Genomic DNA, 16,863 nt, shown 5'->3' with positions numbered 1-16,863 from the left:
CTCTGCCTGGACAAACGTCTGACCCTCGCAGTTGGAGGTGGATGAGCAAAGGGCTCGAGAACTAAGAGGTTTAGGAAGAGAAAGTTGCATGTGGTGTGGTCCCAGGCCCCAGAAAGCCTTGTGGACAATGCAGAGGGTCTTGAACTTGATCCTTTTGGCCACAGGGAGCCAGTGGAGAGAGTTCAGTGCTGCAAAGATACGATCCCAGGGCTTGAGGCCAAGGACAAATCTCGCAGTCCTGTTCTGGATAAGTTGTAAAGAGCGAAGAGTAGAGGCAGCCAGATTTAGCAAGAGGCTGTTGCAGTAGTCCAGCCTAGAGAGGACCAGAGCTCTGGAGACCGTGAGCTTCTGGGAGAAAGTGAGAAAAGGAAGAATACATCTGAGGAGGTGAAGTTGACAGTTTCACTTCTTGGAGACGTTGGAGATGTGAGGAGAGAAGGAGAGGGTGGAATTGAAGATAACCTCAAGGCTCTTAGCCTCACAGGAAGGAGCAGGTAGAGGGCTCAGGGTGGGTGGCCACAGTGAGAGGGAAGGCAGGAGCAGGTGTCCCAATGAGGAGGAGCTCAGTCTTACTGGCATTAAGGCAGAGATCGTTGGAGGCACACCAATTGCGGACACATTCTGGTATGAGAGAAGGAGTAGAATAGGCTGTAGGGAGCCTGAAGGAGAGCTGGGTGTCATCTGCAGAACACTGAAAGTTAGAGCAGAAAGTAGAGAAACGGTGGGCCAGAGGTGCCAGGTAGTGGGTAAAGAGCCAGGGAGAGGTTAGACCCCTGAGGAACGCCACAGTAGAGGGAGAGAAGAGAGGAAAGACAAGTTGGGGTCATATTACTAATGTGGTGGAAAAACCACTAGCCAAGTGCTGGAGGTGCCGTCCCAGCATTACTGACAAACTCTTAATAGCGTGAAAGAGTAGAAGAGCTCTACCGCACTGCCCACCTTGTACTCGGTCGGCTGACTTCTTCAGGATTACTCAGCAGGGCGGATGTGCCTTGCGAGTTCAAAGTGAGATGTAGGCTTGCTCAATAAGGCAAATTCTAGCGCCTTAGTCGGCAAGCGCGCTTTGTAATCCAGGCATCAATTTGTAGAAAAATATTCAGAGTCCTGACGCTTAATCATAAGGTAGTCCTATTAATTTGTGCAAAAAGGTTTGTTAATAGTGTCTCTTGAAAACTGCCAACACGAGTGTTGTGGCACTATTTTCTTTTCAAGATATTTGGATAATCAGTGGGCTAGGAAGGGTTAATGAACTCTATTCAAAAACGCAACTTATAAATTGTTCAGGTGCTGTTATGGATGAATTTCTTGGGTGGGGTTGGAGTGCTGTATCAAATTTACAAAGAACCCACCAAGTCACTGCACTGTTTCATTTCATTTCTAAAATAATAACATAATAGCCTTGAAAAAGCACCTAGCAGTGTGAAACAGTCAGCCATTTCAGAGACACCACAAATAAAAACCCTTGCACAAATGAACAGCAGTACCACCTCACTATGATGCATAAGGACTGAGGAACGTGTTTTACCAATTACTATTGGATTACTGACCTAAATAGAAACCGCAGCCATAAAGGAGCTAGAATTTGTCCTATTTGTACAAACCTGTAGCCAGGCAGAGAGGTTAAAGTGGGGGTAATTCCATTCCACGCGTTTATGGCACCACCATGCTCCTATTCAGCCCAAATGCTATTATGCAGGAGTGTATAGACATAATGGACTTCCTTGAATTAAATGGAGAATATAATTCTCCAATGTCCCCAGGCACGGGACAGAAACAGCTCTATTAGATCTGAAAACTCAAATAGAGGACTTAAAAGATAATGGCAAACTAGTCCTACTACTAGAACAAGAGGGTTGGGCAAAAAAGCCAAGTGGAACACTGCGCTTGCAATATTAATTTGGTGTTAGATGGAGGGCAGCAGGTGACTGGGTTGTGTGGGTATATTGCCCATATACACCACTGTGAGGTCAAGTTCAAGGAGGAGTGTTTCCAGTCTCACTGCGCCAACACATACAAAATTGAGACACTGCTTAGTTTGCAGTTTTATTAGGTGAGTATGGTACAGCCTTACACGTGTTTCGAGCAACACTGCTCTTCCTCTGAGGCTTGTACATAAAAATTAAAATTAAATTAAATATTAGCCAACCATATACGAGGTTGTAAAAGTAACAAAAGTAATAACGACCAAAATTTGAATAAAAAATAAAAAATAATAATGAAAGAAAAGAATAGTCATGTTTCAAAGCAACCATATAGTGATAATGAATAGATTCAAGAATTCAAGATGTACCACGGGGCAGTGGGGGTGATATGTCACCCGATTTTAGAAATAAGTCGGTCACATTTATGCCCCCATTTTGTATAGAGGCGTGAGTTAAATTATATAAGACAAATGTTCACGAATTCTGGTCTACTGCCCCGTGGTACATCTTGAATTCTTGAATCTATTCATTATCACTATATGGTTGCTTTGAAACATGACTATTCTTTTCTTTCATTATTATTTTTTATTCAAATTTTGGTCGTTATTAATTTTGTTACTTTTACAACCTCGTATATGGTTGGCTAATATTTAATTTAATTTTAATTTTTATGTACAAGCCTCAGAGGAAGAGCAGTGTTGCTCGAAACACGTGTAAGGCTGTACCATACTCACCTAATAAAACTGCAAACTAAGCAGTGTCTCAATTTTGTATGTGTTGGCTCAGTGAGACTGGAAACACTCCTCCTTGAACTAGTCCTACTACTACTCTTGGACCTCTCTGCAGCCTTCGATCTGGTCAATCACCAGATCCTATGCCAACACCTGAAATCGGCTGCCCATTTTTCAGAAAACGCCACTAACTGGATCAGATCCTTCCTGGACAATAGACTAATGAGAGTATTCTCACCCACTGCATCTGCGACCCCATCGCCGGTCCCATGCGGAGTCCCTCAAGGGTCGTGCGTATCACCTACGCTCTACAATGTTTTCACCAAACCATTGTTTGATGTGCTCGACTATCTGGGTGTCACCTATACCAACTATGCAGACGACACCCAGATACTCATCCCCATCACTGGTGACTACATTGCAGATGCCAAAGCTCTGAACAACGTATACCAAGTTGTACAAGCTTGGATGGCTCACCACGAGCTCGGTCTTAATGACGACAAGACAGAGCTCCTCATCCTTGGCACCCAACAAAAACTTAGCAAACTGGACCCATCCTTTAGCACCTTCAACATTGATGGTAACTCCATCAAAGTGGCCAAAGAGACCAAAACTTTAGGTATCTACCTTGATGCCACCCTATCCCTAAATCGACAAACTAATGCAGTCGCCGCAGCCTCGGCTTACACTTGTAAGTTGATTACAGCCTGTCGCCCACTCCTCTCTACCCAGAACTGCATCACTCTTGCCAGAACGCTGGTGATGTCAAAACTAGACTATTGTAACGCACTTTATCAAGGCACCAACCAACGTAACCTTAACAAATTGCAGATCTCCCAAAACAATGCTATCAGAGCTGCCCTCAATATTCCTAGGTCAGCGCACATATCCGACACTAGGAAGAGCTTACATTGGCTCTCGGTAGCCCAAAGAATATCGCTCAAATCACTGACTCTCACCCACAAATGTGTCAACCATCAGGCCCCTATCTACTTAACTTCCCGCCTTTCTCAGTACATTCCTGCACAGACTCCAAGATCTGCCCAAGCACAATCGCTCACCATTCCTAAATACAACTTACAGACTGCTGGAGGCGTTAGCTTCCCAGTCCTCGCTTCCAAACTTTGGAACTCCGTGCCACTGTCCATCAGAACTATCCCGTCCGCCACGCTCTTCAAACACAAAGCCAAGCTCTGGCTATCCTCTACTTCTCACCCACGACCAGCCTAGCCACATGTTTCACTACCCTTGAACTACTGGTATTGTTTGCATGAATAGTTAACTCTGCCTGCACCTGCTTTTATGCTCTTATGCCTAATGTGTACCTCGCGACCTAAGTTATGCTCCTGTGAATTTAATCTGTAACTGTATCAATGCCAGTATTGTACCCTGTGCCTCTAAGATATGCGCCTGGTTGCCCTCGGGCCTAGCGCGCTATACAAATAAACAAAATACAAATACAAATGTGTTTTATGTCCAGGAAAGGTTTGCAATGAGCCAACATGGCGGACTGTATAAAAAAATGTGTCCATTTATATTGCGCTGAAAAAGTCGGAGGACAACACACACATTGGCGATGGCTTTTCTAAATCCAGCTCCTTTTTAAGAAAATATAAAGAAGTCTGTAAACAGAATAATGTAGTTTGTCCTGTTTTCATATTGAATTACGATAGGCGTACATTACATTCCTGATGCATCCGCACAGCGGCTTCAAGAGGCGAAGTACCATATATACGCCACTTGTGTAAAAATAAATGTATTGCTTTATATACATGCGATAATGTAACAAAGATAAACTGTCTCATCCATGACAGTTCCCCATAATGGTCTGGCCAGATCAAAAACAACCATGCCAAATTCTGTGAAGTGTCACAGAAATCAAATGCGCGACTCTAATCTTGAATTAGGTAAATTCGGCAAATCAGCAGCACTGCAGGGTGACAACAGGAACGAACAGCACACAATCCCCAAGCAATCCCAATACTGTTACCCCCCCGCACCTTTGTTAGCGACTTTCAGAACAGTGGTCTTCTATGGGGAGACAGGCAAGCCTGGCCTCCCAAGATCACTCCCCAGACTTCCAGAGATAACCAGCACAGATGTACATCCTTAATACAATTAAGTCCCACACATATTTGCTTCTTCTGTTAGTAATAGAAGGCTAGGGATAATTGTGCCAAGGCAGCAAAACACAAGCGTGCAAGTAAATACTGCAGCATTTCTGTGCCAAATTACTCTAGTCTTGTTGCTAAAAATAAAAGGCCTAGTTCACGTATACATTTTTTTCTTACAGCTTCATGAATATGTTCATGTAAAAGAAATGGAATTGTGTGGGCATGGCATGTGGTGTTTGGGGGGTTGGGGAACACGCAGCAGGGATCCAGTCTTGCAGAGGGAATGTGCATGGGGAAAGCGTGTGGCAGAGGGCCGGGGTGGGGGAGCAAGTGGCCGAGAGGGACAGAGGGAGAAACGAGTGGCTGAGGGAGGGACAGAGGGAGAAAAGTGACTGAGGGAGGGGCAGAGGGAGAAAATGCATTTAAGGGAGAGATGGGCGAGTGTCTGGCTTTTTTGTTTACTTCCTTTGCATTAAAATCCATCAATCTTCATGATGTTAGGTAGAAATGTCTTTTACTTCCGATTAGCATCATTGGCGAGAACCCGTCTTTTCTGCATTTTTACCTCTGAAGTGGAAACCACAATTAACAGTGAGAATCTACTGTTTATGGGAAGCCATGGTAGTTCCTATGATGAACTCAATGTTGTAGCCCTTTTTCTTGGTCCTGGGCGAGCCCCTCACCCAGGCACTCATTTGCATAGGCTGCTGCCAGTGTTATATTATTTTACGTGGTGGTACCACTGTTCACCATCTTTTGTAAAGTAGCCCGATTTGTCCAATGGCCAAAAGAGCCACCTTGTTGATGTTATGCCATGCAACTAGCATTTTCGGCAGTCTTCCTCATCTTCCGCTTTGTTGCAAGAAATTACCTCTCGCCAGAGCCCACAAATGCAGAATGCATCTATGTAACTGGTTAGGCTGCATAGATATCTATCGGCCACCCTAACCTGCATCCAAGATTGTACAACAGCACAAATTTGGCTAGCTTTGGGTGGCTGTCAAAAACCTGGAATACTCCACTTCTTGTGATGGAAGAGCTTGAGTAACCACCAGAACTTCTAGATTTGGGGATGATCTGGAGAAAATTTTCAGTTGATTGTTGGGCCTGAAATCAGAGAAAGCCAGGATTACCACAAGGACGCAGTAGACTCCAAAAGGAAGCTTTGTTTCTGCCTGCCATCTTCCTTGAAGCAAAGCTCTGTCTCTCGTCAACCAAGGAAGCCTGCCAAAGAGGATTCCCTCATATGAATCAGTAAGCGCAGTCAGATCATTCACCTTCACAATTTGCTGGAGCACACAGAAACTCTCGGGCTTGAAGACATCTCATTCAAAGTGCAGGATCCTGTTGTGCTGGAACCGAGCTGGTTTTGAGTGTCTGTTCCTTTTGCGCAGAAGGATATCCTAGCTTGTGGCACTGCTGATACACGACATAATGACAGAGCTGGCTGCTGGTGTTGAGGCTGTTTTCTCCAGTGCTACCACTGACCTGTTGCATGGGTGTCCTGAAGATTAACACTGCCGATGCACCTCTTTGTCGCGAGTTGCTGGAAGAAATAGTCCTTCATCGAGGATCCTTAAATCCTGGCCCAGTTACCAACTGGTACCTTGAGTTTGCAACCGGAACAGTTCGACTGAAGATCGACACCGGACCCTACCACTGCACCCGCGTACCCAGGACAAGCACTCTTACCTAGGTACCTGTGGTCTCTGGAAGTTGTTGGTCCTCTGGGGTCAATTTGCATATACCTCGTGTTTGCAGCCACCCCATGGCCTGGACATTTTTCCATAGTGCTTGCGACCCTGTGGCGCAGCCATCTCTGCCTTTGGTGGTGAAACATGGGCTGGACATTCTTCTGTGGGATCCTCCCGACTCCCCAACTGGGTGGCTGCCTTTTTGGTTCAGAAATCAGAGAACCGACCTATGGGATAACAATAAATGCAGCTGAATTACGGCCTTTGTCCCATTAACTACTTGGAGAAGAAATGTCTGACTGTCAATACCCCTAAAAGCAACACTAAACAAGGGTGTGGCTATACCAGAGTTCAAGCTAACCTACCTAAACGTGAATGAATGAAGAAAGGATCATCTGGAAGTATTCTGAAGTTGATGTGACTACAGCCCAATGTCACAGAAGAGTTTTAAGAACAATGCATTTGTCTGGATCCACTCAAACTCAATCCCATGAATCAGTCGGTCCGGATGATCAAATTAATTCTTTTATTTATTGAGTGGAACTAAATGTTCCAACAGCCAACACATTTTTCGACCATGTAAGGTCTTAGACCCGGATATGTGTTCTGTCCATACACTCACTGTTACAGCCTTTATGCAAAGCTCAGGGAAAGTGCATGCCGCTAGACAGAATAGACCCTTCATTATTTCTCCAACATCTGGCCATTTGATCTCTCCTTTATATATTTAAATGTTGAAAACAAACAAACCTAGCCAGTTACATAGTAAAGCAAACATTAATTGTATTGTGTGTTTTGACTGTCCATAGCAGAATTGTCTTTTGATGTTTAATGAATGTCCCAATTTCCTGGAGCTAGTACTACCTAATGGCATGCAAATATTATGATACAACAGTGCAGAGAGGCAAGGTCTCCATGCAACATTCTATACCTACTCTCATGGTCAAATTGTTATTTATATAGTGCTTTTGGCAAAGCCTTGTACGTAGAACATATTCATCACAATTATCACCAAACCAAAGTTGGCACTCCATCTACCACGAAAGGAGTAAAGGCTAAGTTGGCCTTGCCGCGATTCGAACCTGCAACTTTACAGATCACGCACAGATTGCAGCAACGAGTGCTCAACTGGCTGAGCTATCTTATTGGCTAACGAACTTCAGAGGTCGGTAAAATGAGTATCAACTGAGGTATAATAACCACAGTGCCTAGATAGTGGACAAAATGTATGAAGCGCTACATAAAGTTAAATACATATCTGGATTATCACAGTGACAGGTTTGCTGAGCTTCTATTTCAATTACAAATGTAACTCATTTGTTTGTTTTTGAAGAGTGCTTGCACTTCCTGGAAAGTCAGGTTTGGAATTTTTCAATTGTAGTCTTGAAGATTTGAGAGGCTTGAACACCTTTGATTGGTGTTAATGACAATCACTCACCTTGAGAAAAAACTCTGCTGCCACTGACCATTTTATAGTAATGTACCCCATTGACTAGAAGGTTGAATGGATGTAAACTACACAGTGCATACTCCATCTAATTTACACTCCAATTATAAAAACAGTGTTTATAATTATAAGTGTAAAAATGATCTGCCTCTGCATGATTATGCATATGCGCACAGCACAGGATCTCTGAAAAATACAATTGTGCAATACTGTTTCCTTTGAATGGCAAAAAAAGCATAATTTGTTACAAAATATAGTTTTCCATCTTATTTTTTGAACAATCCTAAAATGCTAGGAAAATAAATAAGCACAGTGCTAGTTTGCTTCACGAGCATCTATACACAACACAGCAGAATGTGAATGGAAAGAAACAATGCCTTTTATCACGTGTGCAGTTTTATTTTATTTATTTTTAAAGGCTTCCGAGAAATGCATTCTGTTTCAGAAGCTTTTCTCCATGGCTTGCAATTAAACCCATGTAGATAAAAATCAAAAGCAGCGTTCTGGTTTCTGTCAAGTAACCTGACCTTTGCAGTGCCCTCTGCTCTAAACTTGTCCGTAAATCTACACAGGAAAATAATAAAGATGTCATATTTGCAAGATTTTCATGTGTAAAAAGGCCTGGCACGACCCTTATCTGGAGGCCTGCATATCACAATATAATGGTCAGGCATTACTGATCATCACACACACCATACTTCCATCACCCAGACGGATAAAAGGCAGAGCACAAAAGCACACTCTGAGCAAGGAAAAGCACACAAGGAAGTAACGGTTCAAAGATGGCAGTTTAATACGAGGAGCAAGACAGCGAGACCAGAAAGGGTTGCAAGGAAAGAAGTACCCTTGTCTCAGACTGTTCCTTTTGTGAACCTTGGAAAATAAGAAACCTAAGACCTGGGACTAAAGCTGAAGAAACCTGCATTGTGTGACAGAGGTATGGCGGCTCTGCCGCGTCGATAACCAAGGTGGGCAGGAGCGTTTTGCCGCCATGGTACGGTCCTTGGCTCCTTCAACAAAGCAGCGCCAGTAAAGACAGCACAGCCAGTGAGTCGGAGAGACTGATACCAGACCGGCTTGTGTTCAAACGAAGGTTGCAAGCAGCAACAATGGATGAAGAAATCTGAAGAGAACGGTGGGTAAAACGTCTGACGAGCAACGCAAATTTAATTCAAAACCAGGAGTGACTGAACTTTGGAGGCCAAGAAAGATACCGCAGACAGAGTGGTCCAGCGCCACGGGTGCTCATTTCAAAGGTCTCTGTTAGGTATCCAACTGGTTGGCGACTGTGAAAAGGGAATTTTGAGATCTAAGTGGTCCTGCAATGGGTCAAGCTAAACCCAGTGCAACGTCGAAAGTCTTCGATAGTTTAATGCAAACTGAAACTGGTCATAGCCCGGCTGAGGGAGACTAATTGTGTAAGAGGAAGGCTCTGAGACCGGCTGAGGGGGATCCGGGGTGAACCGTGAGTCACCCGAGAAAGAATATTTTCTGAACATTGTAAGAAGGGGGATCCGAGCCCGGTTGGGGGGGATCCAGGGTAAATCACCTGAATTGAGTACTGATAAAAGGAAAGGAACTTTGTGTTTTGTTTTGGTACATCAGGCCCTCTCAATCAAGAGACTTGATAACGAAAGAGACTTGGGCACAGAAGGCCCTGATGCTGGTAATGTAACTGTACCCTCGTGCTGGAGAAGCCAAAGTGTGTGATTAGCTCGAGTGAACCGCCTTGTCTCGTGCTGAAAACGTGGGGAAGGGAGGCCAACAGTCTGAACATCCTGACATATAATTTTGTGAACACTACCCCACACTAATATTATTTAACAGTAATGATTGGCAATAGTTTTTCTTTTTAGTATAGGCCCTTTTATTTTGATAAGACTCCCCTTCAGCTGCATTATTATTATTTGTTGGTCGTAGCTTGCTCCCATCTGTAGATTTAGGATTAGACAGGCGTTTATCACACCCTTGTTGAAGTTCAATAAACACCCTGGAACTGTAGTCGCTTGTGTGTGTCTTACTGTTGATACCATGCCTTCCTTACACTCGCCACAGTCCCCTTTGGACTTTGTAGAACATTTGGACATGTAAAACCCTGTTCAGTTACTATTTCTGAAAGACTAATTCTAAAAGGGAACAACTTGTAGTATTCGTCATTGCACAACTTTTGATCAAGTATATAGTCTAGGGATGTGGTGTGCGACCAGCAAAAATGGATGCATATCCCTGAAGATTGACCTGTGACCTCCTGCCAGACCCATTCCCCCATTAATAGGGGTTTTCCGCAAAGCGCAAAAGGACGTATGAACATGTCCAGACAAGCCTGCTTTTGGCAAGACCACACACAGAGAGCACTACTCTATGCAAATAGAAGATCTGGGGCTTGGAGCCTACAGGGTGCCACTAACCACCAGTTCAGCACACATGCACCATTCAAACATTTTCTGAGCAGCCAAAGTCACAATGTTCAGACATCAACTTTTGCACGCATCTTCACAGGAAAACTCAGGTGTGGAATCCCAGACATCCACTCTTGCGCGCCCCCTTCACGCCCCTCACAGGTACACCTGAACAGTCCTTTGTGAGCTCATGGCCAGAAAACAGGTCAGGAAATGGCCCTAGCAGATAGTTCCTATCCTATTCTCCACTCAATTACACTCAAGCGTAGCAAAGAACAATAGCCTGGATACCAGATTTCACAAAACTGGACACTTCATTTTGCTAGCCTCCAGGAAGAAAAAGCCTGTCCGTGAGCCAAAATATCTACAACTCATGGCTCCACTATATTAAAGCACAATGCCACCAACCAAAAGCAGCACTACTGTTTGTGTCAGGGGAGTAAAGGGCACCTTCATTAGCAGGAACCTCAATCTTAGCAGCCCAGAATGGTCTCCAAAATGGCCACACACATAAATGTGTCCCCAGTGAGAACTGGATGGAACACACTGGCAAAGAATAGTTCGAGCAGCACAGAATTAAGGAAAAAGTGAAGGGGATCCTCAAGGTGAGAAAAAAAGGACCCCCTTCTCCTATACAGTGGACTCATGCAGATACTTCACGTTGTTCAGCCTTCTCTGGGCTAGCCACAAACTGGGCAACTGCCTTTTTAGATTGCCAAACTTGGGACCCCTCTTCCATTCCAAGCCTTTTTAACCAGCTCCACAGAAGCGTGCCGCTGTAAAACTCTACACATCCTCTACTTCCATTCCCTTCTCCTCACCTACCAGCACTGTGATAAACACACATCTGCATCTGTACGAACATATACCTCTCTAACATTTGCACATCATGAGTGATCAAACTACTAAACCAAATCACTGCGCACCTTCATAAGGTCCAACTCCCATAACAATGGGGAATTTGGGCACAGAAGCCATTACCTGCATAGTGGGTTACAGTTTGGTGACAAAAAGTAGTCTAAGAACCACTGAGAATATCCATTGTAGAAAATACTTCAGACTTTTAGGGTCTTCACACACATAAGCTGCCCCCACCCACCTTTTGATTTTGGGAATAGTGGTGTGTGGATGCATGTGAGCGATTAATGCAAGACTGTAAAGCGCTGTGTAAAGTGGGAGCTATAAAGAAATCAATGTATGATATTGGAGTCTTGTTGCCCAATTGGCAAAATAGTACCTCTCTGAGCCAGGCCGGTATAGCTCCCTTCCCTATAGAGTAAATGCTTGGAAGGGCAGACCCCACAACTAAGCACTCCTCTCCAGAGGTGAGAGGAACTGGGTTTGGTTCATCACGACTCAACTGGGTTCCAAAACCTGGAGCACACCAGCAAGAATCTATACTTGCTAGCCTCAAACCGTCGACATGTCAAGGGGACATCTGTCCAGCTTCCCTCATCAAAGAAGGAGCCAAAGTCGCACCTTTCATCACAACCCTTATCAACTCCTCCTTCGCCTCCTGCTCGGTACCCAAGAATCTTAAAGACGCCTGGGTCAACCCTCATTAAAAAAAAAAAAACACCCTAGACCCTAGCATTCCCACCAACTATTGCCCCATCACCACCGTCTCTTTCCTGCTAAAAATCCTTGATAAAGCAGCATACATTCAAATTCAGAACCACCTCGAAACCCACAACCTCCTAGGCCTCCGTCAATCAGGCTTCACACCTAGACACGGCACTGAGACAGCCCTTCTAGACCTGAAGATCCAAATGGACGAAGCCAAAGACAAAGGTCACCCCGCCCTCCTCCTTGAGATCTCTGCGGCCTTCGAGTTAGTCGACCACAGCATTTTATCATCACACCTCACCACATCAGCATCCTTCTCTCCCAAGACAGCCAAATGGATACAATCCTTCCTAGCTGAAAGATCCAGGAGAGTCTTCTCAGACACAGCATCAGCAGACCCTTCGCCCATCTCTTGTGGAGTGCCCCAAGGCTCATGCGTCCCTCCCACCCTACATAACATCTTTACTAAGATGTTATTCGACCTCCTAGACAACATGAAAGTCCCATACACCAACTACGCCGATACTCAGATCCTCATCACGCTCTCAAGCTCCTACGATAATGACTCAACCCGCCTAAACGAAATCTACAGCAAAATTCAAGACTGGATAGCCAAGCACAGGCTTTGTCTAAACGATGACAAAACCGAGCTCCTACTCATTGGCCCCAAACAATGCCTCAACAAACTCAACCCACAATACAACTCCTTTAATATAGACAGGATCATCATCAATGTCTCAAATAACGCTAAAACTTTAGGGATCTACTTCGACTCCACCCTATCACTCTCAAGACAGGCTAATGACACAGCCTCTTCAGTCTACACCACTAAACCAATAACTGCATGTAGACCATTCTTATCCTTTCAAAGCTGCATCATACTAGTGAGAGCTTTGATACTCTCAAAACTGGACTACTGTAACTCCCTCTAACTAGGTACTAGTAAGCAAATCATTCACAAACTCCAAATCCTGCAAAATAACGCTCCCAGAGCAGCCCTTAACATCCCACGAACAGACCACATATCCCAAGGCAGACAGATGGCCAATTGGCTTCCCATAAAAGACAGAATCACCTTCAGAACTCTCATGATCACCCACAATGTGTCAATAACTCCACTGCTGACAGATTCTGCGCTAAAACCACATCCAGACCCACCAGAGCCAACTATTCACACTGCCTTAACATTCCAAAATAGACTCCAAAAATCAGGCGGAACCAGTTTTCCAGTTCTAGCTGCCAAAACGTGGAACTCTTTGCCCCCAACGCTAAGAATCGAACACTCTTTCCTAGCCTTTCGTTTCAAAGTCAAAACCGGGCTCTTCTCCATGATCTCGCCTACCTAAGGCACCTTGCAAAAGGTCACAGATTCTGACTGCTCTCTACGTGTAATTATTTGTATACTATTGGAATAAATGTTCTATTCCTACTGCTTTTTTTGTATTCACACTGCATTGTTACTATTTGCCTGTATATTATATTGTTGCTCTCCTGTAACCTGTATTTATACTATGTATGTAACTAATTCTGCAAGTTAAACGCCTAGCTACCTCAGGGTTCAGCGCGCTATAGAAGAAAATAAATAAAACAAACAAAACAAGTCTCCTCTGGATGCTGACTATCTCCATCATCCAAAAGTGACTATTGGCATTAGCTCCTCTGAACTGTGCCATCCATTGAATGTGGTTCCCCCATGTACGTTCCCATTAATATCCCCTGCCCCAATTGTCAAGGAGTTCCCCCCCCCCGCCCCCCCTCACCAGAGTTCGATCTTCGCTGGATTTCTTGATCAATGCCTTCTTGCGGACAGATCGAGTCTTGAATAAGACTGCACGAGTCTCTTCCGACTCCAGCGTGCGTTCAAAGTTCCGGGATGCAAGGATCCAGGAATCCGGGAAATTACAGAGTGCGCTACTAGCACACGAGTCCAGAAATCAAGAAAGGAAGGAAAGGGACTAGGAATGGGGTAGGCTGGAAGAAACAAGGGAAAAAATACCACGAGCTACGGAGCACACGTCTGGTCGCTACTTCGCAATAGCATTAAGACGCGCGGAGCCGCAGTCTATTAATAGAACACGCTACGACCAAGGTTTAGAGCGAGGACGGTGTTTCACAGTGGATGGCCATTTTGGAAGTACAAGGGAGTGTAAGCCCCGTTGCGACAAGGACCAGGAAGTCCAAAAGGGGCGTGTTCTGTAGTTCATGACAGCATGCCTCCTCTGAAGACCCGTTCCTCCGGGTTTGCCCGGGTGTATAAGGTGAAATCTTCTGAGCAGTCAAGGGGCCTTGAGATTAGAAAGTGGTTCCCAGGTTCTTTCACTAGGAGGATATCCTTTCCATTCAACCAGGTATTGAAGCTGACCCAGTTTATACCTGGAGTCACATATTCGGGATACTTAACATTCCAATTGGTTGTCGACCAGCAGAGGAAGAGGTCAGCAGGATTTCCGGGAGCATTGGGTGTAGGGTTTTAATAAGGATGTGTGAAATACTTGGTGAATTTTCTTTCAGGAGTCAGGTAGTCTGATCCGGTATGAAACTGGATTGATAATTTCCTTGATGGGAAAGGGACCATAGTACCGAGGGGCCAACTTGTTTGGCCGTAGATGTCGGAGTAGTCATTTCGAGGACAACCAACTTGATCACCAATTGCATAAGAAGGACCTGGTCTTCTTTTGGAATCCGCATACCTCTTAGTCTGTGTTCTGGCCCTCTCTAAGTTTTCTTTGGCCTCTAGGTGTACGTTGATGAGGGTTTCTATCCAGGAGTCGACAGTAGGTACTGGTGTAGGATGAGGGAGAACAGAGGGTAGAACCGATGGATGGAAACCTTGGTTACAATAAAAGGGACTGGTCTTAAGTGCTGAATGATCAGAATTGTTGTAGGCGAATTCAGCCACGGGTATCAGGAGCGACCAGTCATCCTGAACATTGGTGGCGAAACATCGAAGATACTGCTCCAGGGTCTGATTAGCACGTTCTGTGGCCCCGTTGGTTTGGGGAGGATAACCAGATGAGAGGGCACGTTGGATTCCCAAAATGTGACAGAGATGTTTCCAGAATTGAGAGACGTATTGAGGTCCTCGATCAGATATGATCTTGGAAGGAAGTCCATGTAAACGGAATATGTGTTCCAGGAAGATTCCAGCAAGCTCGGACGAGGATGGTAGCTTACACAGGGGTGTAAAATGAGCCATATGAGTGAACAAGTCTATGGTAACCATGATGGTCGTGTATCCTCGGGAAGGTGGTAATTCCACAATGAAGTCTGTAGCAATGAATTCCCATGGCCTTGTTGGCAGTGTAGGTTGCAGTAGAAGACCCGCCGGTCTCTTGTTATGTTTATTTTGACTGCAGATAGTACAAGCTTTGATGTACTGCTGTACGTTGGTCTTCATTCCAGGCCACCAAAACTGTCTTTGTATGAGACGGAGGGTGTTGGTTATGCCATGATGTCCGGAATGAAGGGTATCATGACAGAGGTTTATTCTTTGTTGTAATTTCTGTGTAGGAATGACCAGTGCATTGTCCTTGAATAAATATCCTTCCTTAACTTTTAGGTTCCATGGATTCTTCCTTGAAATATCCTTCCAGAGGTCAGAGGATTGGGTTTGCACTCTATTTCTTCCAGGAGGTTGACTGCTTGAGCTACAAAGATCGTGTGGGGAAACATCTTAAGATAGGCCCTGTCTTCAGTAGTTACATAGTCAGGACGTCGAGATAAGGCGTCAGCAATCAGGTTTTGTGATCCGGGAACATGAGTGATTTGGAATTGGTACTGGGCAAAGAAGTAGGCCCAACGTGCCTGACGACTGTGCCTGACGACTGTTCCTGCACTCCAACGACTGTAGAATTTGAAGATTCCGATGGTCCGTGCGGACCTGAACTGGATATCTAGCACCCAGAAGTAGATGTCGCCATTCAGTGAAGGCTTGGCGGATGGCTAACAGTTCCTTTTCCAGGACGGAGTAATGTGTCTCACTGGGAGTCAGGGTTCGTGAGAGATAAGCAATGGGGTGTTCCAGTTTATCCTCAAGTTCCTGCTTCAAAACCGCTCCTATGGCGTAGTTGGAGGCATCCGTTTCCACTAAAAATGGCCGATTTATGTCAGGTTGGGCCAAGATGGGGGCTTGCGTGAACTCTGTCTTTAAACGTTGGAATGTCTTATCTTGCGGTGTAGACCAGATAAAGGGGGTGTCTTTCTTCAAGAGGGCAACGATCGGCTGAACGATCTCGGAAAAGGTAGAAATGACCTTCCCGTAGAAGTTGGCAAGCCCCAGGAAGGATTGAACTTGTTTCACGGACATGGGAGCGGGCCATGCCAGTATGGCCTTTACCTTTGAAGGGTCCATACCAATTCCTTCTGGGCTAAGAATGAATCCTAGGTAGTGAACAGAAGTAACGTGAAACAAGCATTTTTTGGGTTTGGCTAAAAGTTTGTGTTCACGGAGTCGTTGTAATAGTGCCTTTACATGTTCTTCCTGCTTTAGAGGATCCTTGGAAAAGAGCAATATGTCATCTAGATAGACAATGACGAAGAGGAATAACATGTCAGAAAACACCCTATCCATAAAACGTTGAAAAACTGTGGGGGCATTAGCTAGTCCAAAGGGCATGACTAGATATTCATAGTGACCAAAGGGTGCTCTAAAGGCTGTTTTCCATTTGTCTCCTTCCCGGACACGGATGGATCAAATGATAGGCACCCCGGAGATCCAACTTCGTGAATATTACGGCGCCTCTCACAGCTTCCAGGATATCCGAGATCAGGGGCAGTGGGTACCGATCTTTGAGGGTGCATTGATTTAAGCCACGATAGTCGAGGCAAGGTCCGAGTTCCTTGGTGTCCTTCTTGGGAACAAAGAACAACAAAGCACCCGCTAGAGATTTTGAGGGTCTTATGGTGCCGTTTTCAAGATTGGTATCCAGGTATTCTCGGAGGGCCTTTTTCTCTGGTTCGGAAAGGATGAACATTCTGCCGAAGGGAATCA

General features: G+C 44.9%; 1 protein-coding gene across 3 annotated transcripts in view; it reads right to left on the bottom strand.

Moving 5' to 3' along the window:
- The window catches only part of NUP214 (nucleoporin 214), a 1,006,718-nt gene that overhangs the window by 906,225 nt on the left and 83,630 nt on the right, over positions 1-16,863 (bottom strand). The gene's annotated exons all lie outside the window — the stretch shown is intronic.

Source organism: Ambystoma mexicanum, chromosome 8 (genome assembly GCF_040938575.1).
Source record: "Ambystoma mexicanum isolate Mex_15411 chromosome 8, UKY_AmexF1_1, whole genome shotgun sequence".
Taxonomy (NCBI): domain Eukaryota; kingdom Metazoa; phylum Chordata; class Amphibia; order Caudata; family Ambystomatidae; genus Ambystoma; species Ambystoma mexicanum.
This window is presented reverse-complemented; position numbering and strand designations above follow the sequence as displayed.